This window comes from Triturus cristatus, chromosome 6 (assembly GCF_964204655.1).
Source record: "Triturus cristatus chromosome 6, aTriCri1.1, whole genome shotgun sequence".
NCBI lineage: Eukaryota > Metazoa > Chordata > Amphibia > Caudata > Salamandridae > Triturus > Triturus cristatus.
In genome coordinates, this window is record NC_140589.1 from 884627291 (window position 1) to 884650757 (window position 23467).

The window sequence follows — 23467 nt, forward strand, 5'->3', positions numbered from 1 at the left end:
TCCAAGGAAATGTTTTAGATCAGCCTCAGTTTCTTAAATAGTCTGCATTAACATCATCAGTTCCACGTCTGTGTGGAGCTGATCTTGAGGACTTCTTAATCAGCAGGCGGGTACAACAATAAAGTGTTTAATATTACAATACAGGTGAAAATTCAGACACCTTGTCATAGGCTCACCTTGTCCAGGGACCCAGGCATGCTGCCTTTCCACTCTCAGAGCCCTTCACCTAACCTACTGTGCAGCTGTTTCACCTCTAATATCACTGTTCCACAGGCAGCGTGATGTCACAATGTTCCTTGTCTGTAGCCTGAACCATGAGCCTTTGCAACCCTGGCATAATCTACATACTTCCAATTGGTGAAGTCTTGGACCACAAATGCAGTGAAGAATAATGGATTGTTACTCTTCATTCATTTTTGCCCATTGGCTCAGATTTGAATGCTTACAGGCCATCCGAGCATCTCTGCCAGGCCACCCTATGTCTAGAGACTGTAGATTTAGAGAGTTTATAAACATTGTAGGTTCATCAATGAAGTGTGCTCGCTTCGGCAGCACATATACTAAAATTGGAACGATACAGAGAAGATTAGCATGGCCCCTGCGCAAGGATGACACGCAAATTCGTGAAGCGTTCCATATTTTTACCAGCTTTCAGGAGAGAAATGTTCTATGTTTTCAAGACTAATTGAAATAATAAAGCAGGTTCCAGTGCTTTCCTCCTAATATGTATTTTTCAATTTTTCTCTCCTCAACATTTTTAATGTATTTACCTCGCAGTAAAGAAGGTGCACTCTATGTGTCCAGCTGCATTTAGCAAGGAAGCCTGCAGGACTTCTGGGACTTTTCTTTCTCTTCTTCAGCCTCCCTGTCATTATTCTTCACAACCCCCAAATCTATACTGCTGCCAGCGATGCGTTGCTTTGTGGGAAGCAAGACAAAGAGAAGGGGAGGGCCTATGCAAATGATGGCCTCAGGGCTGTCTGGGAGTCCCTTTTCAGCAGTACTGTTAAAATCCGCCTTGCAACCAGATTGGTCGGGTAAGCTGAAAAACACCAGGCATGATTGGGCACCGGGTCCTCTAGGCCCTTGGAGGACATATTGGGCCTGCATCCCTCAGTTTCTGAGGTCCAAGAAATGTTCACCCTCCACCCTAATAGAGAGGTCTTGGCCGATCGTGGCCGATCGGGGCAGAAGGGAGCAGGGCAAGATGCTCATGATCCTGCTCTAATAATGAACTGCCTTCCTCTCTCCTTACCTGTGGTTATGCCTGGCTGCTTGGTTCCAGTTGTAGGCCTACATCCCACAGGCAATTTGCTTGTCTCTCTCACACATGTAAATGGGTCAGCACTCAAGTGCACACACCTGCCTGCACCCACAGATCCTCTCACACACACTTTTCTCAACAAGATTTTTTCCTAGTTTAGAGACTCAGAGACCCATGTTGAAATACAAAAGCAGCACACCACATGACGGCCTTCACATAGAATCCAGCAGCAAATGGGAAACTTTTAACCAGCCGTGGTCCTATTACTGCAGCCCTACCATGGAACGACTGCTGGATGAGTCGTGCTCAAGAATATTGAACCTACAACAAGTCTGAGGTAAATAAGAATTCCACAGGAATACCATAAAACAGGGACCTATGACCCTTTCGAGCCAGATAGGAGTCGAACCTACAATCTTCTGATCCGTAGTCAGACGCGTTATCCATTGCGCCACTGGCCCCATGTAGGTACACCCATACTTTTGTCCTTAAGAGGACCAGAAATTGTGTGTGTGTGTGTGTGTGTGTTTTAAAACACCATTCCATCAACCTTTTTAGCCATGTTTACTGCTCACAACCAGAAGACACAAGTAAACCCACCTGAGGGACCTCCTGAAATTCTGTTCTGTCAGGTGTTCCTAACTTATACAAAGGACTTTAGGAGGAGGAAGGACCTAAAAGTCAGGCGAAATGGTCCTAGATCCAAGGAAATGTTTTAGATCAGCCTCAGTTTCTTAAATAGTCTGCATTAACATCATCAGTTCCACGTCTGTGTGGAGCTGATCTTGAGGACTTCTTAATCAGCAGGCGGGTACAACAATAAAGTGTTTAATATTACAATACAGGCGAAAATTCAGACACCTTGTCATAGGCTCACCTTGTCCAGGGACCCAGGCATGCTGCCTTTCCACTCTCAGAGCCCTTCACCTAACCTACTGTGCAGCTGTTTCACCTCTAATATCACTGTTCCACAGGCAGCTTGATGTCACAATGTTCCTTGTCTGTAGCCTGAACCATGAGCCTTTGCAACCCTGGCATAATCTACATACTTCCAATTGGTGAAGTCTTGGACCACAAATGCAGTGAAGAATAATGGATTGTTACTCTTCATTCATTTTTGCCCATTGGCTCAGATTTGAATGCTTACAGGCCATCCGAGCATCTCTGCCAGGCCACCCTATGTCTAGAGACTGTAGATTTAGAGAGTTTATAGACATTGTAGGTTCATCAATGAAGTGTGCTCGCTTTGGCAGCACATATACTAAAATTGGAACGATACAGAGAAGATTAGCATGGCCCCTGCGCAAGGATGACACGCAAATTCGTGAAGCGTTCCATATTTTTACCAGCTTTCAGGAGAGAAATGTTCTATGTTTTCAAGACTAATTGAAATAATAAAGCAGGTTCCAGTGCTTTCCTCCTAATATGTATTTTTCAATTTTTCTCTCCTCAACATTTTTAATGTATTTACCTCGCAGTAAAGAAGGTGCACTCTATGTGTCCAGCTGCATTTAGCAAGGAAGCCTGCAGGACTTCTGGGACTTTTCTTTCTCTTCTTCAGCCTCCCTGTCATTATTCTTCACAACCCCCAAATCTATACTGCTGCCAGCGATGCGTTGCTTTGTGGGAAGCAAGACAAAGAGAAGGGGAGGGCCTATGCAAATGATGGCCTCAGGGCTGTCTGGGAGTCCCTTTTCAGCAGTAATGTTAAAATCCGCCTTGCAACCAAATTGGTCGGGTAAGCTGAAAAACACAAGGCATGATTGGGCACCGGGTCCTCTAGGCCCTTGGAGGACATATTGGGCCTGCATCCCTCAGTTTCTGAGGTCCAAGAAATGTTCACCCTAAACCCTAATAGAGAGGTATTGGCCGATCGTGGCCGATCAGGGCAGAAGGGAGCAGGGCAAGATGCTCATGATCCTGCTCTAATAATGAACTGCCTTCCTCTCTCCTTACCTGTGGTTATGCCTGGCTGCTTGGTTCCAGTTGTAGGCCTACATCCCACAGGCAATTTGCTTGTCTCTCTCGCACATGTAAATGGGTCAGCACTCAAGTGCACACACCTGCCTGCACCCACAGATCCTCTCACACACACTTTTCTCAACAAGATTTTTTCCTAGTTTAGAGACTCAGAGACCCATGTTGAAATACAAAAGCAGCACACTACATGACGGCCTTCACATAGAATCCAGCAGCAAATGGGAAACTTTTAACTAGCCGTGGTCCTATTACTGCAGCCCTACCATGGAACGACTGCTGGATGAGTCGTGCTCGAGAATATTGAACCTACAACAAGTCTGAGGTAAATAAGAATTCCACAGGAATACCATAAAACATGGACCTATGACCCTTTCGAGCCAGATAGGAATCAAACCTACAATCTTCTGATCCGTAGTCAGACGCGTTATCCATTGCGCCACTGGCCCCATGTAGGTACACCCATACTTTTGTCCTTAAGAGGACCAGAAATTGTGTGTGTGTGTGTGTGTGTGTGTTTTAAAACACCATTCCATCAACCTTTTTAGCCATGTTTACTGCTCACAACCAGAAGACACAAGTAAACCCACCTGAGGGACCTCCTGAAATTCTGTTCTGTCAGGTGTTCCTAACTTATACAAAGGACTTTAGGAGGAGGAAGGACCTAAAAGTCAGGCGAAATGGTCCTAGATCCAAGGAAATGTTTTAGATCAGCCTCAGTTTCTTAAATAGTCTGCATTAACATCATCAGTTCCACGTCTGTGTGGAGCTGATCTTGAGGACTTCTTAATCAGCAGGCGGGTACAACAATAAAGTGTTTAATATTACAATACAGGCGAAAATTCAGACACCTTGTCATAGGCTCACCTTGTCCAGGGACCCAGGCATGCTGCCTTTCCACTCTCAGAGCCCTTCACCTAACCTACTGTGCAGCTGTTTCACCTCTAATATCACTGTTCCACAGGCAGCGTGATGTCACAATGTTCCTTGTCTGTAGCCTGAACCATGAGCCTTTGCAACCCTGGCATAATCTACATACTTCCAATTGGTGAAGTCTTGGACCACAAATGCAGTGAAGAATAATGGATTGTTACTCTTCATTCATTTTTGCCCATTGGCTCAGATTTGAATGCTTACAGGCCATCCGAGCATCTCTGCCAGGCCACCCTATGTCTAGAGACTGTAGATTTAGAGAGTTTATAAACATTGTAGGTTCATCAATAAAGTGTGCTCGCTTCGGCAGCACATATACTAAAATTGGAACGATACAGAGAAGATTAGCATGGCCCCTGCGCAAGGATGACACGCAAATTCGTGAAGCGTTCCATATTTTTACCAGCTTTCAGGAGAGAAATGTTCTATGTTTTCAAGACTAATTAAAATAATAAAGCAGGTTCCAGTGCTTTCCTCCTAATATGTATTTTTCAATTTTTCTCTCCTCAACATTTTTAATGTATTTACCTCGCAGTAAAGAAGGTGCACTCTATGTGTCCAGCTGCATTTAGCAAGGAAGCCTGCAGGACTTCTGGGACTTTTCTTTCTCTTCTTCAGCCTCCCTGTCATTATTCTTCACAACCCCCAAATCTATACTGCTGCCAGCGATGCGTTGCTTTGTGGGAAGCAAGACAAAGAGAAGGGGAGGGCCTATGCAAATGATGGCCTCAGGGCTGTCTGGGAGTCCCTTTTCAGCAGTACTGTTAAAATCCGCCTTGCAACCAGATTGGTCGGGTAAGCTGAAAAACACCAGGCATGATTGGGCACCGGGTCCTCTAGGCCCTTGGAGGACATATTGGGCCTGCATCCCTCAGTTTCTGAGGTCCAAGAAATGTTCACCCTCCACCCTAATAGAGAGGTCGTGGCCGATCGGGGCAGAAGGGAGCAGGGCAAGATGCTCATGATCCTGCTCTAATAGTGAACTGCCTTCCTCTCTCCTTACCTGTGGTTATGCCTGGCTGCTTGGTTCCAGTTGTAGGCCTACATCCCACAGGCAATTTGCTTGTCTCTCTCACACATGTAAATGGGTCAGCACTCAAGTGCACACACCTGCCTGCACCCACAGATCCTCTCACACACACTTTTCTCAACAAGATTTTTTCCTAGTTTAGAGACTCAGAGACCCATGTTGAAATACAAAAGCAGCACACCACATGACGGCCTTCACATAGAATCCAGCAGCAAATGGGAAACTTTTAACTAGCCGTGGTCCTATTACTGCAGCCCTACCATGGAACGACTGCTGGATGAGTCGTGCTCGAGAATATTGAACCTACAACAAGTCTGAGGTAAATAAGAATTCCACAGGAATACCATAAACAGGGACCTATGACCCTTTCGAGCCAGATAGGAATCAAACCTACAATCGTCTGATCCGTAGTCAGACGCGTTATCCATTGCGCCACTGGCCCCATGTAGGTACACCCATACTTTTGTCCTTAAGAGGACCAGAAATTGTGTGTGTGTGTGTGTGTGTGTGTGTGTGTTTTAAAACACCATTCCATCAACCTTTTTAGCCATGTTTACTGCTCACAACCAGAAGACACAAGTAAACCCACCTGAGGGACCTCCTGAAATTCTGTTCTGTCAGGTGTTCCTAACTTATACAAAGGACTTTAGGAGGAGGAAGGACCTAAAAGTCAGGCGAAATGGTCCTAGATCCAAGGAAATGTTTTAGATCAGCCTCAGTTTCTTAAATAGTCTGCATTAACATCATCAGTTCCACGTCTGTGTGGAGCTGATCTTGAGGACTTCTTAATCAGCAGGCGGGTACAACAATAAAGTGTTTAATATTACAATACAGGCGAAAATTCAGACACCTTGTCATAGGCTCACCTTGTCCAGGGACCCAGGCATGCTGCCTTTCCACTCTCAGAGCCCTTCACCTAACCTACTGTGCAGCTGTTTCACCTCTAATATCACTGTTCCACAGGCAGCGTGATGTCACAATGTTCCTTGTCTGTAGCCTGAACCATGAGCCTTTGCAACCCTGGCATAATCTACATACTTCCAATTGGTGAAGTCTTGGACCACAAATGCAGTGAAGAATAATGGATTGTTACTCTTCATTCATTTTTGCCCATTGGCTCAGATTTGAATGCTTACAGGCCATCCGAGCATCTCTGCCAGGCCACCCTATGTCTAGAGACTGTAGATTTAGAGAGTTTATAAACATTGTAGGTTCATCACTGAAGTGTGCTCGCTTCGGCAGCACATATACTAAAATTGGAACGATACAGAGAAGATTAGCATGGCCCCTGCGCAAGGATGACACGCAAATTCGTGAAGCGTACCATATTTTTACCAGCTTTCAGGAGAGAAATGTTCTATGTTTTCAAGACTAATTGAAATAATAAAGCAGGTTCCAGTGCTTTCCTCCTAATATGTATTTTTCAATTTTTCTCTCCTCAACATTTTTAATGTATTTACCTCGCAGTAAAGAAGGTGTACTCTATGTGTCCAGCTGCATTTAGCAAGGAAGCCTGCAGGACTTCTGGGACTTTTCTTTCTCTTCTTCAGCCTCCCTGTCATTATTCTTCACAACCCCCAAATCTATACTGCTGCCAGCGATGCGTTGCTTTGTGGGAAGCAAGACAAAGAGAAGGGGAGGGCCTATGCAAATGATGGCCTCAGGGCTGTCTGGGAGTCCCTTTTCAGCAGTACTGTTAAAATCCGCCTTGCAACCAGATTGGTCTGGTAAGCTGAAAAATACCAGGCATGATTGGGCACCGGGTCCTCTAGGCCCTTGGAGGACATATTGGGCCTGCATCCCTCAGTTTCTGAGGTCCAAGAAATGTTCACCCTCCACCCTAATAGAGAGGTCTTGGCCGATCGGGGCAGAAGGGAGCAGGGCAAGATGCTCATGATCCTGCTCTAATAATGAACTGCCTTCCTCTCTCCTTACCTGTGGTTATGCCTGGCTGCTTGGTTCCAGTTGTAGGCCTACATCCCACAGGCAATTTGCTTGTCTCTCTCACACATGTAAATGGGTCAGCACTCAAGTGCACACACCTGCCTGCACCCACAGATCCTCTCACACACACTTTTCTCAACAAGATTTTTTCCTAGTTTAGAGACTCAGAGACCCATGTTGAAATACAAAAGCAGCACACCACATGACGGCCTTCACATAGAATCCAGCAGCAAATGGGAAACTTTTAACCAGCCGTGGTCCTATTACTGCAGCCCTACCATGGAACGACTGCTGGATGAGTCGTGCTCAAGAATATTGAACCTACAACAAGTCTGAGGTAAATAAGAATTCCACAGGAATACCATAAAACAGGGACCTATGACCCTTTCGAGCCAGATAGGAGTCGAACCTACAATCTTCTGATCCGTAGTCAGACGCGTTATCCATTGCGCCAGTGGCCCCATGTAGGTACACCCATACTTTTGTCCTTAAGAGGACCAGAAATTGTGTGTGTGTGTGTGTGTGTGTTTTAAAACACCATTCCATCAACCTTTTTAGCCATGTTTACTGCTCACAACCAGAAGACACAAGTAAACCCACCTGAGGGACCTCCTGAAATTCTGTTCTGTCAGGTGTTCCTAACTTATACAAAGGACTTTAGGAGGAGGAAGGACCTAAAAGTCAGGCGAAATGGTCCTAGATCCAAGGAAATGTTTTAGATCAGCCTCAGTTTCTTAAATAGTCTGCATTAACATCATCAGTTCCACGTCTGTGTGGAGCTGATCTTGAGGACTTCTTAATCAGCAGGCGGGTACAACAATAAAGTGTTTAATATTACAATACAGGCGAAAATTCAGACACCTTGTCATAGGCTCACCTTGTCCAGGGACCCAGGCATGCTGCCTTTCCACTCTCAGAGCCCTTCACCTAACCTACTGTGCAGCTGTTTCACCTCTAATATCACTGTTCCACAGGCAGCTTGATGTCACAATGTTCCTTGTCTGTAGCCTGAACCATGAGCCTTTGCAACCCTGGCATAATCTACATACTTCCAATTGGTGAAGTCTTGGACCACAAATGCAGTGAAGAATAATGGATTGTTACTCTTCATTCATTTTTGCCCATTGGCTCAGATTTGAATGCTTACAGGCCATCCGAGCATCTCTGCCAGGCCACCCTATGTCTAGAGACTGTAGATTTAGAGAGTTTATAGACATTGTAGGTTCATCAATGAAGTGTGCTCGCTTCGGCAGCACATATACTAAAATTGGAACGATACAGAGAAGATTAGCATGGCCCCTGCGCAAGGATGACACGCAAATTCGTGAAGCGTTCCATATTTTTACCAGCTTTCAGGAGAGAAATGTTCTATGTTTTCAAGACTAATTGAAATAATAAAGCAGGTTCCAGTGCTTTCCTCCTAATATGTATTTTTCAATTTTTCTCTCCTCAACATTTTTAATGTATTTACCTCGCAGTAAAGAAGGTGCACTCTATGTGTCCAGCTGCATTTAGCAAGGAAGCCTGCAGGACTTCTGGGACTTTTCTTTCTCTTCTTCAGCCTCCCTGTCATTATTCTTCACAACCCCCAAATCTATACTGCTGCCAGCGATGCGTTGCTTTGTGGGAAGCAAGACAAAGAGAAGGGGAGGGCCTATGCAAATGATGGCCTCAGGGCTGTCTGGGAGTCCCTTTTCAGCAGTAATGTTAAAATCCGCCTTGCAACCAAATTGGTCGGGTAAGCTGAAAAACACAAGGCATGATTGGGCACCGGGTCCTCTAGGCCCTTGGAGGACATATTGGGCCTGCATCCCTCAGTTTCTGAGGTCCAAGAAATGTTCACCCTCCACCCTAATAGAGAGGTATTGGCCGATCGTGGCCGATCAGGGCAGAAGGGAGCAGGGCAAGATGCTCATGATCCTGCTCTAATAATGAACTGCCTTCCTCTCTCCTTACCTGTGGTTATGCCTGGCTGCTTGGTTCCAGTTGTAGGCCTACATCCCACAGGCAATTTGCTTGTCTCTCTCACACATGTAAATGGGTCAGCACTCAAGTGCACACACCTGCCTGCACCCACAGATCCTCTCACACACACTTTTCTCAACAAGATTTTTTCCTAGTTTAGAGACTCAGAGACCCATGTTGAAATACAAAAGCAGCACACTACATGACGGCCTTCACATAGAATCCAGCAGCAAATGGGAAACTTTTAACTAGCCGTGGTCCTATTACTGCAGCCCTACCATGGAACGACTGCTGGATGAGTCGTGCTCGAGAATATTGAACCTACAACAAGTCTGAGGTAAATAAGAATTCCACAGGAATACCATAAAACATGGACCTATGACCCTTTCGAGCCAGATAGGAATCAAACCTACAATCTTCTGATCCGTAGTCAGACGCGTTATCCATTGCGCCACTGGCCCCATGTAGGTACACCCATACTTTTGTCCTTAAGAGGACCAGAAATTGTGTGTGTGTGTGTGTGTGTGTGTTTTAAAACACCATTCCATCAACCTTTTTAGCCATGTTTACTGCTCACAACCAGAAGACACAAGTAAACCCACCTGAGGGACCTCCTGAAATTCTGTTCTGTCAGGTGTTCCTAACTTATACAAAGGACTTTAGGAGGAGGAAGGACCTAAAAGTCAGGCGAAATGGTCCTAGATCCAAGGAAATGTTTTAGATCAGCCTCAGTTTCTTAAATAGTCTGCATTAACATCATCAGTTCCACGTCTGTGTGGAGCTGATCTTGAGGACTTCTTAATCAGCAGGCGGGTACAACAATAAAGTGTTTAATATTACAATACAGGCGAAAATTCAGACACCTTGTCATAGGCTCACCTTGTCCAGGGACCCAGGCATGCTGCCTTTCCACTCTCAGAGCCCTTCACCTAACCTACTGTGCAGCTGTTTCACCTCTAATATCACTGTTCCACAGGCAGCGTGATGTCACAATGTTCCTTGTCTGTAGCCTGAACCATGAGCCTTTGCAACCCTGGCATAATCTACATACTTCCAATTGGTGAAGTCTTGGACCACAAATGCAGTGAAGAATAATGGATTGTTACTCTTCATTCATTTTTGCCCATTGGCTCAGATTTGAATGCTTACAGGCCATCCGAGCATCTCTGCCAGGCCACCCTATGTCTAGAGACTGTAGATTTAGAGAGTTTATAAACATTGTAGGTTCATCAATAAAGTGTGCTCGCTTCGGCAGCACATATACTAAAATTGGAACGATACAGAGAAGATTAGCATGGCCCCTGCGCAAGGATGACACGCAAATTCGTGAAGCGTTCCATATTTTTACCAGCTTTCAGGAGAGAAATGTTCTATGTTTTCAAGACTAATTAAAATAATAAAGCAGGTTCCAGTGCTTTCCTCCTAATATGTATTTTTCAATTTTTCTCTCCTCAACATTTTTAATGTATTTACCTCGCAGTAAAGAAGGTGCACTCTATGTGTCCAGCTGCATTTAGCAAGGAAGCCTGCAGGACTTCTGGGACTTTTCTTTCTCTTCTTCAGCCTCCCTGTCATTATTCTTCACAACCCCCAAATCTATACTGCTGCCAGCGATGCGTTGCTTTGTGGGAAGCAAGACAAAGAGAAGGGGAGGGCCTATGCAAATGATGGTCTCAGGGCTGTCTGGGAGTCCCTTTTCAGCAGTACTGTTAAAATCCGCCTTGCAACCAGATTGGTCGGGTAAGCTGAAAAACACCAGGCATGATTGGGCACCGGGTCCTCTAGGCCCTTGGAGGACATATTGGGCCTGCATCCCTCAGTTTCTGAGGTCCAAGAAATGTTCACCCTCCACCCTAATAGAGACGTCTTGGCCGATCGTGGCCGATCGGGGCAGAAGGGAGCAGGGCAAGATGCTCATGATCCTGCTCTAATAATGAACTGCCTTCCTCTCTCCTTACCTGTGGTTATGCCTGGCTGCTTGGTTCCAGTTGTAGGCCTACATCCCACAGGCAATTTGCTTGTCTCTCTCACACATGTAAATGGGTCAGCACTCAAGTGCACACACCTGCCTGCACCCACAGATCCTCTCACACACACTTTTCTCAACAAGATTTTTTCCTAGTTTAGAGACTCAGAGACCCATGTTGAAATACAAAAGCAGCACACCACATGACGGCCTTCACATAGAATCCAGCAGCAAATGGGAAACTTTTAACCAGCCGTGGTCCTATTACTGCAGCCCTACCATGGAACGACTGCTGGATGAGTCGTGCTCAAGAATATTGAACCTACAACAAGTCTGAGGTAAATAAGAATTCCACAGGAATACCATAAAACAGGGACCTATGACCCTTTCGAGCCAGATAGGAGTCGAACCTACAATCTTCTGATCCGTAGTCAGACGCGTTATCCATTGCGCCACTGGCCCCATGTAGGTACACCCATACTTTTGTCCTTAAGAGGACCAGAAATTGTGTGTGTGTGTGTGTGTGTGTTTTAAAACACCATTCCATCAACCTTTTTAGCCATGTTTACTGCTCACAACCAGAAGACACAAGTAAACCCACCTGAGGGACCTCCTGAAATTCTGTTCTGTCAGGTGTTCCTAACTTATACAAAGGACTTTAGGAGGAGGAAGGACCTAAAAGTCAGGCGAAATGGTCCTAGATCCAAGGAAATGTTTTAGATCAGCCTCAGTTTCTTAAATAGTCTGCATTAACATCATCAGTTCCACGTCTGTGTGGAGCTGATCTTGAGGACTTCTTAATCAGCAGGCGGGTACAACAATAAAGTGTTTAATATTACAATACAGGCGAAAATTCAGACACCTTGTCATAGGCTCACCTTGTCCAGGGACCCAGGCATGCTGCCTTTCCACTCTCAGAGCCCTTCACCTAACCTACTGTGCAGCTGTTTCACCTCTAATATCACTGTTCCACAGGCAGCGTGATGTCACAATGTTCCTTGTCTGTAGCCTGAACCATGAGCCTTTGCAACCCTGGCATAATCTACATACTTCCAATTGGTGAAGTCTTGGACCACAAATGCAGTGAAGAATAATGGATTGTTACTCTTCATTCATTTTTGCCCATTGGCTCAGATTTGAATGCTTACAGGCCATCCGAGCATCTCTTCCAGGCCACCCTATGTCTAGAGACTGTAGATTTAGAGAGTTTATAAACATTGTAGGTTCATCAATAAAGTGTGCTCGCTTCGGCAGCACATATACTAAAATTGGAACGATACAGAGAAGATTAGCATGGCCCCTGCGCAAGGATGACACGCAAATTCGTGAAGCGTTCCATATTTTTACCAGCTTTCAGGAGAGAAATGTTCTATGTTTTCAAGACCAATTAAAATAATAAAGCAGGTTCCAGTGCTTTCCTCCTAATATGTATTTTTCAATTTTTCTCTCCTCAACATTTTTAATGTATTTACCTCGCAGTAAAGAAGGTGCACTCTATGTGTCCAGCTGCATTTAGCAAGGAAGCCTGCAGGACTTCTGGGACTTTTCTTTCTCTTCTTCAGCCTCCCTGTCATTATTCTTCACAACCCCCAAATCTATACTGCTGCCAGCGATGCGTTGCTTTGTGGGAAGCAAGACAAAGAGAAGGGGAGGGCCTATGCAAATGATGGCCTCAGGGCTGTCTGGGAGTCCCTTTTCAGCAGTACTGTTAAAATCCGCCTTGCAACCAGATTGGTCGGGTAAGCTGAAAAACACCAGGCATGATTGGGCACCGGGTCCTCTAGGCCCTTGGAGGACATATTGGGCCTGCATCCCTCAGTTTCTGAGGTCCAAGAAATGTTCACCCTCCACCCTAATAGAGAGGTCGTGGCCGATCGGGGCAGAAGGGAGCAGGGCAAGATGCTCATGATCCTGCTCTAATAGTGAACTGCCTTCCTCTCTCCTTACCTGTGGTTATGCCTGGCTGCTTGGTTCCAGTTGTAGGCCTACATCCCACAGGCAATTTGCTTGTCTCTCTCACACATGTAAATGGGTCAGCACTCAAGTGCACACACCTGCCTGCACCCACAGATCCTCTCACACACACTTTTCTCAACAAGATTTTTTCCTAGTTTAGAGACTCAGAGACCCATGTTGAAATACAAAAGCAGCACACCACATGACGGCCTTCACATAGAATCCAGCAGCAAATGGGAAACTTTTAACCAGCCGTGGTCCTATTACTGCAGCCCTACCATGGAACGACTGCTGGATGAGTCGTGCTCGAGAATATTGAACCTACAACAAGTCTGAGGTAAATAAGAATTCCACAGGAATACCATAAACAGGGACCTATGACCCTTTCGAGCCAGATAGGAATCAAACCTACAATCGTCTGATCCGTAGTCAGACGCGTTATCCATTGCGCCACTGGCCCCATGTAGGTACACCCATACTTTTGTCCTTAAGAGGACCAGAAATTGTGTGTGTGTGTGTGTGTGTGTGTGTGTGTTTTAAAACACCATTCCATCAACCTTTTTAGCCATGTTTACTGCTCACAACCAGAAGACACAAGTAAACCCACCTGAGGGACCTCCTGAAATTCTGTTCTGTCAGGTGTTCCTAACTTATACAAAGGACTTTAGGAGGAGGAAGGACCTAAAAGTCAGGCGAAATGGTCCTAGATCCAAGGAAATGTTTTAGATCAGCCTCAGTTTCTTAAATAGTCTGCATTAACATCATCAGTTCCACGTCTGTGTGGAGCTGATCTTGAGGACTTCTTAATCAGCAGGCGGGTACAACAATAAAGTGTTTAATATTACAATACAGGCGAAAATTCAGACACCTTGTCATAGGCTCACCTTGTCCAGGGACCCAGGCATGCTGCCTTTCCACTCTCAGAGCCCTTCACCTAACCTACTGTGCAGCTGTTTCACCTCTAATATCACTGTTCCACAGGCAGCGTGATGTCACAATGTTCCTTGTCTGTAGCCTGAACCATGAGCCTTTGCAACCCTGGCATAATCTACATACTTCCAATTGGTGAAGTCTTGGACCACAAATGCAGTGAAGAATAATGGATTGTTACTCTTCATTCATTTTTGCCCATTGGCTCAGATTTGAATGCTTACAGGCCATCCGAGCATCTCTGCCAGGCCACCCTATGTCTAGAGACTGTAGATTTAGAGAGTTTATAAACATTGTAGGTTCATCACTGAAGTGTGCTCGCTTCGGCAGCACATATACTAAAATTGGAACGATACAGAGAAGATTAGCATGGCCCCTGCGCAAGGATGACACGCAAATTCGTGAAGCGTACCATATTTTTACCAGCTTTCAGGAGAGAAATGTTCTATGTTTTCAAGACTAATTGAAATAATAAAGCAGGTTCCAGTGCTTTCCTCCTAATATGTATTTTTCAATTTTTCTCTCCTCAACATTTTTAATGTATTTACCTCGCAGTAAAGAAGGTGTACTCTATGTGTCCAGCTGCATTTAGCAAGGAAGCCTGCAGGACTTCTGGGACTTTTCTTTCTCTTCTTCAGCCTCCCTGTCATTATTCTTCACAACCCCCAAATCTATACTGCTGCCAGCGATGCGTTGCTTTGTGGGAAGCAAGACAAAGAGAAGGGGAGGGCCTATGCAAATGATGGCCTCAGGGCTGTCTGGGAGTCCCTTTTCAGCAGTACTGTTAAAATCCGCCTTGCAACCAGATTGGTCTGGTAAGCTGAAAAATACCAGGCATGATTGGGCACCGGGTCCTCTAGGCCCTTGGAGGACATATTGGGCCTGCATCCCTCAGTTTCTGAGGTCCAAGAAATGTTCACCCTCCACCCTAATAGAGAGGTCTTGGCCGATCGGGGCAGAAGGGAGCAGGGCAAGATGCTCATGATCCTGCTCTAATAATGAACTGCCTTCCTCTCTCCTTACCTGTGGTTATGCCTGGCTGCTTGGTTCCAGTTGTAGGCCTACATCCCACAGGCAATTTGCTTGTCTCTCTCACACATGTAAATGGGTCAGCACTCAAGTGCGCACACCTGCCTGCACCCACAGATCCTCTCACACACACTTTTCTCAACAAGATTTTTTCCTAGTTTAGAGACTCAGAGACCCATGTTGAAATACAAAAGCAGCACACCACATGACGGCCTTCACATAGAATCCAGCAGCAAATGGGAAACTTTTAACCAGCCGTGGTCCTATTACTGCAGCCCTACCATGGAACGACTGCTGGATGAGTCGTGCTCAAGAATATTGAACCTACAACAAGTCTGAGGTAAATAAGAATTCCACAGGAATACCATAAAACAGGGACCTATCACCCTTTCGAGCCAGATAGGAGTCGAACCTACAATCTTCTGATCCGTAGTCAGACACGTTATCCATTGCGCCACTGGCCCCATGTAGGTACACCCATACTTTTGTCCTTAAGAGGACCAGAAATTGTGTGTGTGTGTGTGTGTGTTTTAAAACACCATTCCATCAACCTTTTTAGCCATGTTTACTGCTCACAACCAGAAGACACAAGTAAACCCACCTGAGGGACCTCCTGAAATTCTGTTCTGTCAGGTGTTCCTAACTTATACAAAGGACTTTAGGAGGAGGAAGGACCTAAAAGTCAGGCGAAATGGTCCTAGATCCAAGGAAATGTTTTAGATCAGCCTCAGTTTCTTAAATAGTCTGCATTAACATCATCAGTTCCACGTCTGTGTGGAGCTGATCTTGAGGACTTCTTAATCAGCAGGCGGGTACAACAATAAAGTGTTTAATATTACAATACAGGTGAAAATTCAGACACCTTGTCATAGGCTCACCTTGTCCAGGGACCCAGGCATGCTGCCTTTCCACTCTCAGAGCCCTTCACCTAACCTACTGTGCAGCTGTTTCACCTCTAATATCACTGTTCCACAGGCAGCGTGATGTCACAATGTTCCTTGTCTGTAGCCTGAACCATGAGCCTTTGCAACCCTGGCATAATCTACATACTTCCAATTGGTGAAGTCTTGGACCACAAATGCAGTGAAGAATAATGGATTGTTACTCTTCATTCATTTTTGCCCATTGGCTCAGATTTGAATGCTTACAGGCCATCCGAGCATCTCTGCCAGGCCACCCTATGTCTAGAGACTGTAGATTTAGAGAGTTTATAAACATTGTAGGTTCATCAATGAAGTGTGCTCGCTTCGGCAGCACATATACTAAAATTGGAACGATACAGAGAAGATTAGCATGGCCCCTGCGCAAGGATGACACGCAAATTCGTGAAGCGTTCCATATTTTTACCAGCTTTCAGGAGAGAAATGTTCTATGTTTTCAAGACTAATTGAAATAATAAAGCAGGTTCCAGTGCTTTCCTCCTAATATGTATTTTTCAATTTTTCTCTCCTCAACATTTTTAATGTATTTACCTCGCAGTAAAGAAGGTGCACTCTATGTGTCCAGCTGCATTTAGCAAGGAAGCCTGCAGGACTTCTGGGACTTTTCTTTCTCTTCTTCAGCCTCCCTGTCATTATTCTTCACAACCCCCAAATCTATACTGCTGCCAGCGATGCGTTGCTTTGTGGGAAGCAAGACAAAGAGAAGGGGAGGGCCTATGCAAATGATGGCCTCAGGGCTGTCTGGGAGTCCCTTTTCAGCAGTACTGTTAAAATCCGCCTTGCAACCAGATTGGTCGGGTAAGCTGAAAAACACCAGGCATGATTGGGCACCGGGTCCTCTAGGCCCTTGCAGGACATATTGGGCCTGCATCCCTCAGTTTCTGAGGTCCAAGAAATGTTCACCCTCCACCCTAATAGAGAGGTCTTGGCCGATCGTGGCCGATCGGGGCAGAAGGGAGCAGGGCAAGATGCTCATGATCCTGCTCTAATAATGAACTGCCTTCCTCTCTCCTTACCTGTGGTTATGCCTGGCTGCTTGGTTCCAGTTGTAGGCCTACATCCCACAGGCAATTTGCTTGTCTCTCTCACACATGTAAATGGGTCAGCACTCAAGTGCACACACCTGCCTGCACCCACAGATCCTCTCACACACACTTTTCTCAACAAGATTTTTTCCTAGTTTAGAGACTCAGAGACCCATGTTGAAATACAAAAGCAGCACACCACATGACGGCCTTCACATAGAATCCAGCAGCAAATGGGAAACTTTTAACCAGCCGTGGTCCTATTACTGCAGCCCTACCATGGAACGACTGCTGGATGAGTCGTGCTCAAGAATATTGAACCTACAACAAGTCTGAGGTAAATAAGAATTCCACAGGAATACCATAAAACAGGGACCTATGACCCTTTCGAGCCAGATAGGAGTCGAACCTACAATCTTCTGATCCGTAGTCAGACGCGTTATCCATTGCGCCACTGGCCCCATGTAGGTACACCCATACTTTTGTCCTTAAGAGGACCAGAAATTGTGTGTGTGTGTGTGTGTGTGTTTTAAAACACCATTCCATCAACCTTTTTAGCCATGTTTACTGCTCACAACCAGAAGACACAAGTAAACCCACCTGAGGGACCTCCTGAAATTCTGTTCTGTCAGGTGTTCCTAACTTATACAAAGGACTTTAGGAGGAGGAAGGACCTAAAAGTCAGGCGAAATGGTCCTAGATCCAAGGAAATGTTTTAGATCAGCCTCAGTTTCTTAAATAGTCTGCATTAACATCATCAGTTCCACGTCTGTGTGGAGCTGATCTTGAGGACTTCTTAATCAGCAGGCGGGTACAACAATAAAGTGTTTAATATTACAATACAGGCGAAAATTCAGACACCTTGTCATAGGCTCACCTTGTCCAGGGACCCAGGCATGCTGCCTTTCCACTCTCAGAGCCCTTCACCTAACCTACTGTGCAGCTGTTTCACCTCTAATATCACTGTTCCACAGGCAGCGTGATGTCACAATGTTCCTTGTCTGTAGCCTGAACCATGAGCCTTTGCAACCCTGGCATAATCTACATACTTCCAATTGGTGAAGTCTTGGACCACAAATGCAGTGAAGAATAATGGATTGTTACTCTTCATTCATTTTTGCCCATTGGCTCAGATTTGAATGCTTACAGGCCATCCGAGCATCTCTGCCAGGCCACCCTATGTCTAGAGACTGTAGATTTAGAGAGTTTATAAACATTGTAGGTTCATCACTGAAGTGTGCTCGCTTCGGCAGCACATATACTAAAATTGGAACGATACAGAGAAGATTAGCATGGCCCCTGCGCAAGGATGACACGCAAATTCGTGAAGCGTACCATATTTTTACCAGCTTTCAGGAGAGAAATGTTCTATGTTTTCAAGACTAATTGAAATAATAAAGCAGGTTCCAGTGCTTTCCTCCTAATATGTATTTTTCAATTTTTCTCTCCTCAACATTTTTAATGTATTTACCTCGCAGTAAAGAAGGTGTACTCTATGTGTCCAGCTGCATTTAGCAAGGAAGCCTGCAGGACTTCTGGGACTTTTCTTTCTCTTCTTCAGCCTCCCTGTCATTATTCTTCACAACCCCCAAATCTATACTGCTGCCAGCGATGCGTTGCTTTGTGGGAAGCAAGACAAAGAGAAGGGGAGGGCCTATGCAAATGATGGCCTCAGGGCTGTCTGGGAGTCCCTTTTCAGCAGTACTGTTAAAATCCGCCTTGCAACCAGATTGGTCTGGTAAGCTGAAAAATACCAGGCATGATTGGGCACCGGGTCCTCTAGGCCCTTGGAGGACATATTGGGCCTGCATCCCTCAGTTTCTGAGGTCCAAGAAATGTTCACCCTCCACCCTAATAGAGAGGTCTTGGCCGATCGGGGCAGAAGGGAGCAGGGCAAGATGCTCATGATCCTGCTCTAATAATGAACTGCCTTCCTCTCTCCTTACCTGTGGTTATGCCTGGCTGCTTGGTTCCAGTTGTAGGCCTACATCCCACAGGCAATTTGCTTGTCTCTCTCACACATGTAAATGGGTCAGCACTCAAGTGCACACACCTGCCTGCACCCACAGATCCTCTCACACACACTTTTCTCAACAAGATTTTTTCCTAGTTTAGAGACTCAGAGACCCATGTTGAAATACAAAAGCAGCACACCACATGACGGCCTTCACATAGAATCCAGCAGCAAATGGGAAACTTTTAACCAGCCGTGGTCCTATTACTGCAGCCCTACCATGGAACGACTGCTGGATGAGTCGTGCTCAAGAATATTGAACCTACAACAAGTCTGAGGTAAATAAGAATTCCACAGGAATACCATAAAACAGGGACCTATGACCCTTTCGAGCCAGATAGGAGTCGAACCTACAATCTTCTGATCCGTAGTCAGACGCGTTATCCATTGCGCCAGTGGCCCCATGTAGGTACACCCATACTTTTGTCCTTAAGAGGACCAGAAATTGTGTGTGTGTGTGTGTGTGTGTTTTAAAACACCATTCCATCAACCTTTTTAGCCATGTTTACTGCTCACAACCAGAAGACACAAGTAAACCCACCTGAGGGACCTCCTGAAATTCTGTTCTGTCAGGTGTTCCTAACTTATACAAAGGACTTTAGGAGGAGGAAGGACCTAAAAGTCAGGCGAAATGGTCCTAGATCCAAGGAAATGTTTTAGATCAGCCTCAGTTTCTTAAATAGTCTGCATTAACATCATCAGTTCCACGTCTGTGTGGAGCTGATCTTGAGGACTTCTTAATCAGCAGGCGGGTACAACAATAAAGTGTTTAATATTACAATACAGGCGAAAATTCAGACACCTTGTCATAGGCTCACCTTGTCCAGGGACCCAGGCATGCTGCCTTTCCACTCTCAGAGCCCTTCACCTAACCTACTGTGCAGCTGTTTCACCTCTAATATCACTGTTCCACAGGCAGCTTGATGTCACAATGTTCCTTGTCTGTAGCCTGAACCATGAGCCTTTGCAACCCTGGCATAATCTACATACTTCCAATTGGTGAAGTCTTGGACCACAAATGCAGTGAAGAATAATGGATTGTTACTCTTCATTCATTTTTGCCCATTGGCTCAGATTTGAATGCTTACAGGCCATCCGAGCATCTCTGCCAGGCCACCCTATGTCTAGAGACTGTAGATTTAGAGAGTTTATAGACATTGTAGGTTCATCAATGAAGTGTGCTCGCTTCGGCAGCACATATACTAAAATTGGAACGATACAGAGAAGATTAGCATGGCCCCTGCGCAAGGATGACACGCAAATTCGTGAAGCGTTCCATATTTTTACCAGCTTTCAGGAGAGAAATGTTCTATGTTTTCAAGACTAATTGAAATAATAAAGCAGGTTCCAGTGCTTTCCTCCTAATATGTATTTTTCAATTTTTCTCTCCTCAACATTTTTAATGTATTTACCTCGCAGTAAAGAAGGTGCACTCTATGTGTCCAGCTGCATTTAGCAAGGAAGCCTGCAGGACTTCTGGGACTTTTCTTTCTCTTCTTCAGCCTCCCTGTCATTATTCTTCACAACCCCCAAATCTATACTGCTGCCAGCGATGCGTTGCTTTGTGGGAAGCAAGACAAAGAGAAGGGGAGGGCCTATGCAAATGATGGCCTCAGGGCTGTCTGGGAGTCCCTTTTCAGCAGTAATGTTAAAATCCGCCTTGCAACCAAATTGGTCGGGTAAGCTGAAAAACACAAGGCATGATTGGGCACCGGGTCCTCTAGGCCCTTGGAGGACATATTGGGCCTGCATCCCTCAGTTTCTGAGGTCCAAGAAATGTTCACCCTCCACCCTAATAGAGAGGTATTGGCCGATCGTGGCCGATCAGGGCAGAAGGGAGCAGGGCAAGATGCTCATGATCCTGCTCTAATAATGAACTGCCTTCCTCTCTCCTTACCTGTGGTTATGCCTGGCTGCTTGGTTCCAGTTGTAGGCCTACATCCCACAGGCAATTTGCTTGTCTCTCTCACACATGTAAATGGGTCAGCACTCAAGTGCACACACCTGCCTGCACCCACAGATCCTCTCACACACACTTTTCTCAACAAGATTTTTTCCTAGTTTAGAGACTCAGAGACCCATGTTGAAATACAAAAGCAGCACACTACATGACGGCCTTCACATAGAATCCAGCAGCAAATGGGAAACTTTTAACTAGCCGTGGTCCTATTACTGCAGCCCTACCATGGAACGACTGCTGGATGAGTCGTGCTCGAGAATATTGAACCTACAACAAGTCTGAGGTAAATAAGAATTCCACAGGAATACCATAAAACATGGACCTATGACCCTTTCGAGCCAGATAGGAATCAAACCTACAATCTTCTGATCCGTAGTCAGACGCGTTATCCATTGCGCCACTGGCCCCATGTAGGTACACCCATACTTTTGTCCTTAAGAGGACCAGAAATTGTGTGTGTGTGTGTGTGTGTGTGTTTTAAAACACCATTCCATCAACCTTTTTAGCCATGTTTACTGCTCACAACCAGAAGACACAAGTAAACCCACCTGAGGGACCTCCTGAAATTCTGTTCTGTCAGGTGTTCCTAACTTATACAAAGGACTTTAGGAGGAGGAAGGACCTAAAAGTCAGGCGAAATGGTCCTAGATCCAAGGAAATGTTTTAGATCAGCCTCAGTTTCTTAAATAGTCTGCATTAACATCATCAGTTCCACGTCTGTGTGGAGCTGATCTTGAGGACTTCTTAATCAGCAGGCGGGTACAACAATAAAGTGTTTAATATTACAATACAGGCGAAAATTCAGACACCTTGTCATAGGCTCACCTTGTCCAGGGACCCAGGCATGCTGCCTTTCCACTCTCAGAGCCCTTCACCTAACCTACTGTGCAGCTGTTTCACCTCTAATATCACTGTTCCACAGGCAGCGTGATGTCACAATGTTCCTTGTCTGTAGCCTGAACCATGAGCCTTTGCAACCCTGGCATAATCTACATACTTCCAATTGGTGAAGTCTTGGACCACAAATGCAGTGAAGAATAATGGATTGTTACTCTTCATTCATTTTTGCCCATTGGCTCAGATTTGAATGCTTACAGGCCATCCGAGCATCTCTGCCAGGCCACCCTATGTCTAGAGACTGTAGATTTAGAGAGTTTATAAACATTGTAGGTTCATCAATAAAGTGTGCTCGCTTCGGCAGCACATATACTAAAATTGGAACGATACAGAGAAGATTAGCATGGCCCCTGCGCAAGGATGACACGCAAATTCGTGAAGCGTTCCATATTTTTACCAGCTTTCAGGAGAGAAATGTTCTATGTTTTCAAGACTAATTAAAATAATAAAGCAGGTTCCAGTGCTTTCCTCCTAATATGTATTTTTCAATTTTTCTCTCCTCAACATTTTTAATGTATTTACCTCGCAGTAAAGAAGGTGCACTCTATGTGTCCAGCTGCATTTAGCAAGGAAGCCTGCAGGACTTCTGGGACTTTTCTTTCTCTTCTTCAGCCTCCCTGTCATTATTCTTCACAACCCCCAAATCTATACTGCTGCCAGCGATGCGTTGCTTTGTGGGAAGCAAGACAAAGAGAAGGGGAGGGCCTATGCAAATGATGGCCTCAGGGCTGTCTGGGAGTCCCTTTTCAGCAGTACTGTTAAAATCCGCCTTGCAACCAGATTGGTCGGGTAAGCTGAAAAACACCAGGCATGATTGGGCACCGGGTCCTCTAGGCCCTTGGAGGACATATTGGGCCTGCATCCCTCAGTTTCTGAGGTCCAAGAAATGTTCACCCTCCACCCTAATAGAGACGTCTTGGCCGATCGTGGCCGATCGGGGCAGAAGGGAGCAGGGCAAGATGCTCATGATCCTGCTCTAATAATGAACTGCCTTCCTCTCTCCTTACCTGTGGTTATGCCTGGCTGCTTGGTTCCAGTTGTAGGCCTACATCCCACAGGCAATTTGCTTGTCTCTCTCACACATGTAAATGGGTCAGCACTCAAGTGCACACACCTGCCTGCACCCACAGATCCTCTCACACACACTTTTCTCAACAAGATTTTTTCCTAGTTTAGAGACTCAGAGACCCATGTTGAAATACAAAAGCAGCACACCACATGACGGCCTTCACATAGAATCCAGCAGCAAATGGGAAACTTTTAACCAGCCGTGGTCCTATTACTGCAGCCCTACCATGGAACGACTGCTGGATGAGTCGTGCTCAAGAATATTGAACCTACAACAAGTCTGAGGTAAATAAGAATTCCACAGGAATACCATAAAACAGGGACCTATGACCCTTTCGAGCCAGATAGGAGTCGAACCTACAATCTTCTGATCCGTAGTCAGACGCGTTATCCATTGCGCCACTGGCCCCATGTAGGTACACCCATACTTTTGTCCTTAAGAGGACCAGAAATTGTGTGTGTGTGTGTGTGTGTGTTTTAAAACACCATTCCATCAACCTTTTTAGCCATGTTTACTGCTCACAACCAGAAGACACAAGTAAACCCACCTGAGGGACCTCCTGAAATT

General features: G+C 45.5%; 20 non-coding genes across 20 annotated transcripts; 12 read left to right on the forward strand and 8 right to left on the reverse strand.

Annotated features, from left to right (window-relative positions):
- The first annotated feature begins 536 nt into the window (after nucleotides 1–536).
- On the forward strand, nucleotides 537–643 carry LOC146820510 (U6 spliceosomal RNA). The gene has a single exon (XR_014965229.1). It is a non-coding gene; the product is annotated as a U6 spliceosomal RNA (small nuclear RNA).
- Nucleotides 644–1652: 1009 nt separating this feature from the next.
- On the reverse strand, nucleotides 1653–1725 carry TRNAR-ACG (transfer RNA arginine (anticodon ACG)). Its single transcript has one exon. It is a non-coding gene; the product is annotated as a tRNA-Arg (tRNA).
- A 776-nt stretch (nucleotides 1726–2501) lies between these two features.
- Nucleotides 2502–2608, forward strand: LOC146820512 (U6 spliceosomal RNA). The gene has a single exon (XR_014965438.1). It is a non-coding gene; the product is annotated as a U6 spliceosomal RNA (small nuclear RNA).
- Nucleotides 2609–3617: 1009 nt separating this feature from the next.
- Nucleotides 3618–3690, reverse strand: TRNAR-ACG (transfer RNA arginine (anticodon ACG)). The gene has a single exon. It is a non-coding gene; the product is annotated as a tRNA-Arg (tRNA).
- Nucleotides 3691–4468: 778 nt separating this feature from the next.
- Nucleotides 4469–4575, forward strand: LOC146820514 (U6 spliceosomal RNA). The gene has a single exon (XR_014965230.1). It is a non-coding gene; the product is annotated as a U6 spliceosomal RNA (small nuclear RNA).
- A 1855-nt stretch (nucleotides 4576–6430) lies between these two features.
- On the forward strand, nucleotides 6431–6537 carry LOC146820515 (U6 spliceosomal RNA). Its single transcript, XR_014965405.1, has one exon. It is a non-coding gene; the product is annotated as a U6 spliceosomal RNA (small nuclear RNA).
- A 1848-nt stretch (nucleotides 6538–8385) lies between these two features.
- Nucleotides 8386–8492, forward strand: LOC146820516 (U6 spliceosomal RNA). Its single transcript, XR_014965231.1, has one exon. It is a non-coding gene; the product is annotated as a U6 spliceosomal RNA (small nuclear RNA).
- Nucleotides 8493–9501: 1009 nt separating this feature from the next.
- On the reverse strand, nucleotides 9502–9574 carry TRNAR-ACG (transfer RNA arginine (anticodon ACG)). The gene has a single exon. It is a non-coding gene; the product is annotated as a tRNA-Arg (tRNA).
- Nucleotides 9575–10352: 778 nt separating this feature from the next.
- Nucleotides 10353–10459, forward strand: LOC146820518 (U6 spliceosomal RNA). The gene has a single exon (XR_014965232.1). It is a non-coding gene; the product is annotated as a U6 spliceosomal RNA (small nuclear RNA).
- A 1009-nt stretch (nucleotides 10460–11468) lies between these two features.
- TRNAR-ACG (transfer RNA arginine (anticodon ACG)) lies at nucleotides 11469–11541 on the reverse strand. The gene has a single exon. It is a non-coding gene; the product is annotated as a tRNA-Arg (tRNA).
- A 776-nt stretch (nucleotides 11542–12317) lies between these two features.
- LOC146820520 (U6 spliceosomal RNA) lies at nucleotides 12318–12424 on the forward strand. The gene has a single exon (XR_014965234.1). It is a non-coding gene; the product is annotated as a U6 spliceosomal RNA (small nuclear RNA).
- A 1855-nt stretch (nucleotides 12425–14279) lies between these two features.
- On the forward strand, nucleotides 14280–14386 carry LOC146820521 (U6 spliceosomal RNA). The gene has a single exon (XR_014965407.1). It is a non-coding gene; the product is annotated as a U6 spliceosomal RNA (small nuclear RNA).
- Nucleotides 14387–15385: 999 nt separating this feature from the next.
- On the reverse strand, nucleotides 15386–15458 carry TRNAR-ACG (transfer RNA arginine (anticodon ACG)). Its single transcript has one exon. It is a non-coding gene; the product is annotated as a tRNA-Arg (tRNA).
- A 774-nt stretch (nucleotides 15459–16232) lies between these two features.
- Nucleotides 16233–16339, forward strand: LOC146820523 (U6 spliceosomal RNA). The gene has a single exon (XR_014965235.1). It is a non-coding gene; the product is annotated as a U6 spliceosomal RNA (small nuclear RNA).
- Nucleotides 16340–17348: 1009 nt separating this feature from the next.
- On the reverse strand, nucleotides 17349–17421 carry TRNAR-ACG (transfer RNA arginine (anticodon ACG)). The gene has a single exon. It is a non-coding gene; the product is annotated as a tRNA-Arg (tRNA).
- A 776-nt stretch (nucleotides 17422–18197) lies between these two features.
- On the forward strand, nucleotides 18198–18304 carry LOC146820525 (U6 spliceosomal RNA). The gene has a single exon (XR_014965408.1). It is a non-coding gene; the product is annotated as a U6 spliceosomal RNA (small nuclear RNA).
- A 1848-nt stretch (nucleotides 18305–20152) lies between these two features.
- LOC146820526 (U6 spliceosomal RNA) lies at nucleotides 20153–20259 on the forward strand. Its single transcript, XR_014965236.1, has one exon. It is a non-coding gene; the product is annotated as a U6 spliceosomal RNA (small nuclear RNA).
- Nucleotides 20260–21268: 1009 nt separating this feature from the next.
- TRNAR-ACG (transfer RNA arginine (anticodon ACG)) lies at nucleotides 21269–21341 on the reverse strand. The gene has a single exon. It is a non-coding gene; the product is annotated as a tRNA-Arg (tRNA).
- A 778-nt stretch (nucleotides 21342–22119) lies between these two features.
- Nucleotides 22120–22226, forward strand: LOC146820528 (U6 spliceosomal RNA). The gene has a single exon (XR_014965237.1). It is a non-coding gene; the product is annotated as a U6 spliceosomal RNA (small nuclear RNA).
- A 1009-nt stretch (nucleotides 22227–23235) lies between these two features.
- Nucleotides 23236–23308, reverse strand: TRNAR-ACG (transfer RNA arginine (anticodon ACG)). Its single transcript has one exon. It is a non-coding gene; the product is annotated as a tRNA-Arg (tRNA).
- Nucleotides 23309–23467: the final 159 nt, after the last annotated feature.